Raw genomic sequence first — 5,543 nt, 5'->3', positions numbered from 1 at the left:
GACTGCCTCTCTTCCTATTTGAAAGCTCTTTATTTCTTTCCCTTGCCTGAGTGCCCTGGCCATAAATTCCAATACTGTGTTGAATAGGAGTGGTGAGAGAGGGTGTCTTTGTCTTGTGCCAGTTTTCAAAGGGAATGCTTCCAGTTTTTGCCCATTAGTATGATATTGGTTGTGGGTTTGTCATTAATAGCTCTTATTATTTTGAGAGGTATTCCATCAATATGTAGTTTATTGAGAGTTTTTAGCATGAAGGGCTGTTGAAATTTATCGAAGGCCTTTTCTGCATTTGTCGAAATAATCATGTGGTTTTTGTTGTTGGTTCTGTTTATGTGATGGATTACATTTATTGATTTGCATATGTTGAACCAGTCTTGCATTCCAGGGATGAAGTTGACTTGATCGTAATGGATAAGCTTTTTGATATGCTGCTGGATTCAGTTTGTGAGTATTTTATTGAGGATTTTTGCATTGATGTTCATCAAGGATATTGGCCTGAAATTTTCTTTTTTTGTTGTTTCTCTGCCAGGTTTTTATATCAGGATGAGGCTGGCCTCATAAAATGAGTTAGAAAGGAGTCCCTCTTTTTCTATTATTTGGAATAGTTTCAGAAGGAATGTACCAGCTCCTCTTTGTACCTCTGGTAGAATTAGGCTGTGAATCAATCTGGTCCTTGGCTTTTTTGTTTGTTTATTTGATGGGCTATTAATTACTGCCTCAATTTTAGAACTTGTTGTTTGTCTATTTAGGGATTCAACTTCTTTCTTATTTAGTCTTGGGAGGGTGTATGTGTTCAGGAATTTATCCATTTCTTCCAGATTTTCTAGTTTATTGGCATATACATGTTTATACTATTCTCTGATGGTAGTTTGTATTTCTGTGGGATCAGTGGTGATATCCCCTTTATCATTTTCTATTATTTCTATTTGATTCTTCTCTCTTTTCTTCTTTATTATTCTGGCTAGTGGTGTACTATTTTGTTGTTCTTTTTGAAAACCAGCTCCTGGATTCACTGATTTTTTGAAGGGTCTTTCATGTCTCTGTCTCCTTCTGTTCTGATCTTAGTTATTTCTTGCCTCCTGTTAGCTTTTGAATTTATTTGCTTTTGCTTCTCTAGTTCTTTTAATTGTGATGTCAGGGTGTCAGTTTTAGTTCTTTCCTGCTTTCTTTTGTGGACATTTAGTGCTATAAATTTCCCTCTAAACACTGCTTCAGCTGTGTCCCAGAGTTTCTGGTATGTTGTGTTTTTGTTTTCACTGGTTTCAATGAACTTATTTATTTCTGCCTTCATTTTGTTATTTATTTACCCAGTAGTCATTCAGGGACAGGTTGTTCAGCTTCCATGGAGTTGTGTGGTTTTGAGTGAGTTTCTTAATCCTGAGTTCTGATTTGATTGCACTGTGGTCTGAGTGACTGTTTCTTATGATTTCCATTATTTTGCATTTTCTGAGGAGTGTTTTACTTCCAATTATGTGGTCAATTTTAGAAGATGTGCAATGTGATACTGAGAAGAATGTATATTCTGTCTATTTGGAGTAGAGAGTTCTGTAGATGTCTATTAGTTCTGCTTGGTCGAGAGCTGAGTTCAAGTCTGGAATATCCTTGTTAATCTTCTGTCTCATTGATCTATCTAATGTTGACAGTTGTGGGTTAAAGTCTCCCACTATTATTGTTTGGTAGTCTAAGTATCTATGTAGGTCTCTAAGAACCTGCTTTATTAATCTGGGTGCTCCTGTATTGGGTGCACACATATTTAGGATAGTTAACTCTTCTTGTTGCATTGATCCCTTTACCATTATGTAGTGCCCTTCTTTGTCTTTTTTGATCTTTGTCAGTTTAAATTCTGTTTTATCAGAGACTAGGATTGCAACCCCTGCTTTTTTTTTTTTGCTTTCCGTTTGCTTGCTAAATATTCCTCCATCCCTTTATTTTGAGCTTATGTGTGTCTTTGCACTTGAGATATGCATGTGAGATTTCCTGAATACAGCACACCGATGGGTCTTGGCTCTTTGTCCAATTTGCCAGTCTATGTCTTTTAATTGGGGCATTTAGCCCATTTACATTTAAGGTTAATATTGTTATGTGTGAATTTGATCCTGTCATTATGATGCTAGCAATATTTTCAGGAGGAGTCATGAGACACTGTCAAGTTCAAGAAATAACTAAAAGCAAAAAAATAACCTGAGACTCCTTTCTGCATTACCACCAGCTGCCCAGTACGCTGGGTCACCTTTTACAGCAGTTAGCACAGCAATCCATGCCACAAAAATCTTTACAAAACAAGAAGAAAAAGTACACAAAGAATTATATTAAAACAGTAACATACATTTGTGTGTATGAGGGGGAAATACTTAAAATTAAAATATTATATTATCACAAGAAGGCCCAGATATTCCTTGGGCAACTAAGAAAATTAAAGCCAGTTTTATATCCCAATATAGAAGAGAGACTTGTTATAAGTAACAGTGCTCAGTGCTTGCAACCCAAGTCAATTTGTACTCTTGTTAGATAAGTTTAAATTCTAAAGGCTACAAAAATCCTGATAAATCAAGGGGAAAAAATTGATTTTAAAACAAAGTTATCCAAGATGAAAGAATGGCATGTCTTCAGTTAGAGAACTGCCTGCTATTGGGTGATTTCTTGCTAATGTGTTTAAAGATTTTGGACTTCTCAACTTTGGTAGCCAAATCCACCACCACCTCCTTGCTTTTTCTGCTTGCCTTCATTGCTCTTGACTTTCAGATCAATAAAGGGAGGCACCTTGAAACCAAATGACAGAGCAACTTGAGAAAAATTTAAGTTATTAACATTAAAGATCTGTTTCAGAGAATGGGAATCATAGGCTTGTATGTATGACTTATATGTTTCCTGGGCTGACTTATGAAGAAAGTAATTCTTTTTAATCAGTTTCTCAAGTTGAGACTGAATGTCAGAAATTTTAGACCAGGAACATTAAAATTCACTTAATGGAACCTTGGATTGTTTCAAGTAGCAAAGAAAACCCAATTTTCTCTCCCATTTAGGCCTCTGGCTGTTCTATCCACACAATGAATATATTCCTTAGGGTCATCCGGAGGGTCATGCTGAACAATCCAGTCCACTTCAGTAGTGTCCAGTCCTCTTGCCGCTACATTTGTGTGCACAATAGTGTTCCCAAATCTGCATTGGAGAATTGGAAGAATGTGGTTGTATGCTTATTTTGCTTTTGCTTTTCATGAATGGCCAAGGCGAGCAAATCAATGTAGTTCAGCAACTCACAGTGATATTTCATGGACATACAAGATGAAAAGAAGACCATAAGCTTCTTCTTTCAGTTCTTAAGGAATGTGAAGAGCAGAAGGAATCTCTTTTCATGAGGACAAACAACATATCCTTGCTCAAGACCATACACTGTTTCATTAGCATTATCATCATCATCACCAACATACAATGGCTCTTTTTTCAGAGAAATCCTTGCCAGGTCTTCAACTTTTTGAGTTTGGGTGGCAGAAAAGAGCATGGTCTGTCTATGTGTTGGCAAAAGTTTAATAATTTGCTTTAATTCCTCTTCAAACCCAACATCCAAGATATGATCAGCTTCATCAATAACCAGACACTGCAGGTTTTTATACATAAACCCTGGGGTATTCTGCATATGGTCCAGCAGACGGCCTGGTGTGGCCACAATGATGTTGATCCCATTAGCAAGTTTCTGTGCTTCAGCAGATCTGTTACTCCCACCCATTATCAACCCATAGGTATGTACGTGGTGAGTCATTAGCTCCTTAAGAACCACCAAAAGTTTGCATGGCTAGTTCTCCAATAGGTGAGAGAATAAGGACTCCCATTCCATTCCTGGGCATGAACTTTAACTTAACCATGAGTTCAACTGTAGGGATAAGAAAAGCCAGGGTTTTACCACTTCCTGTTTTTGCAGCTGCTAGATGATCCCTGCTTTCCAGAAGTGGTCTGATACTTTTATGCTGAATTTCAGTCATATTTGTAAAATCCATTTCTTTTATTGCCTTCAGAGTATTTTCATTGACAAGATTATATAGAGAAGCAAATGAAGTCTATTCAAAGGCTCCTGTCAGTCCCAGGGGCAGGCTGGGCACCTCACTGTCATCTTCATCATTATCTGGCTTCTTCACATTATTTTCTGTTTCTTTAGGAGTCTTGGCACTTTCTTCTTGAGATTCCCCTTTGTTTTCAGTTTTTGCTTTTTTTTTTTGTATCAGGCCCAGCATCATTCATCATTTTTCTTTTTTTCTTCTTCTTTTTTGATTCTGGATTGGGAGACTGCATTGCTGCTTCTCCGTTGGTTAATACAGTGGATTTCTGGGGAAACCTTTTTATTTTTATTTTTAAGTTTTTTATATTTTTTATATTTTACACTGTTTTTTATATTTTTTAACTTTTATATTTTACACTGCTTCTTGACACACATCTCCACTTTGAGCTTCTGATAAGCCCACATTCATAGAATGTTTGGATTTTTTAACCTTTCCATCTCCCATTGTTTCTTCAGACACATCTCCATTTTGAGTTTCTGATAGGGTCAGATTTGAGGCCCCCTGCAACTTTAGGTTCCGCTGCTGCAATTTGAGGTTCTGCTTCTAGATCTTCTTGCACAGGAGTTTCATCAGCTGGTGAGACATGCTGTCCAAGAAGTGCCTAGACCACGGCGCCACAGAGTACATCTACTGAATTCTCTGGGCTGATGTTACTTCCCTTCCGGCTGCACGTGTGCTACTCAGCCAACCGGAAATGCCTGTAGTAGATCTTTCTTACTATGTGGATTCAAACATGTCATGAGCCCATAATGTTTTTTAAACACCACTTATAATCAATGTCTGTCATCACATCTTTAACTTATTCTAGGCATGCTAAATTCTATTTATCCCCATATAATGTTATCATTAATAGAATAACAGATTTCAGAACAAAATCTAAATCGTTAAATAAAATAGAGATTAGGTAATATACAGGCTCCAGTATATTTTACATATAATATACTATCAAAATTTAAATAAAAACTTGAGTTTGATAAATGATATTATCCTCACAAGGGAAGATAAAATATTTTCCTTCACTCATTGCTAGGTTCATTGTGGCAGTCCTGATAACGAATGACAGATTAATAAGAGAAAAGTATACATGTGTATTTAATACGCTTTACATGACACAGGAGGCTTCATAAGGAAATGAAGACTCAAAGAAATGGATAAACCAGTGTATTTTTTAAGCCAATGTATTGTTTTGTGGTAGGTTTAATGAAGAAATCGACAATTGTGGAGCAGTATAATTGGGTAAAAAAGTATGATTAAAATGGCAGTAAACTGGGGGGAACTTAGCAAGACTTGTTTATTCAGATTTGTCTCTGTGACTCTGTGTCTTCAGAAGTAAGAATGTTTCTTTCCTCCAGGCACAGGGAGGGTATCTCTTCAATAGGTGTCTTGTGACCTGCTTCTGGAGAAATTCAGAAAATCCTTTTTAGGTTTTATCACTTGCTTCAGGAAAGAATGGCTTGGGGAAGGTAAAAAATGACTTTTTGGCTTCTGATGTGT

The 5,543-nt window shown here is 36.7% G+C and overlaps 1 pseudogene; it reads right to left on the bottom strand.

The window, feature by feature from the left end:
* Positions 1–2,603: 2,603 nt before the first annotated feature.
* LOC100441662 (ATP-dependent RNA helicase DDX18-like) lies at positions 2,604–4,634 on the bottom strand (annotated as a pseudogene).
* Between the last annotated feature and the right edge of the window lie 909 nt (positions 4,635–5,543).

Source organism: Pongo abelii, chromosome 4 (genome assembly GCF_028885655.2).
Source record: "Pongo abelii isolate AG06213 chromosome 4, NHGRI_mPonAbe1-v2.0_pri, whole genome shotgun sequence".
Lineage (NCBI taxonomy): Eukaryota > Metazoa > Chordata > Mammalia > Primates > Hominidae > Pongo > Pongo abelii.
Note: the sequence above shows the minus strand (reverse complement) of the source record. Positions and strands in the feature narration are given on the sequence as shown.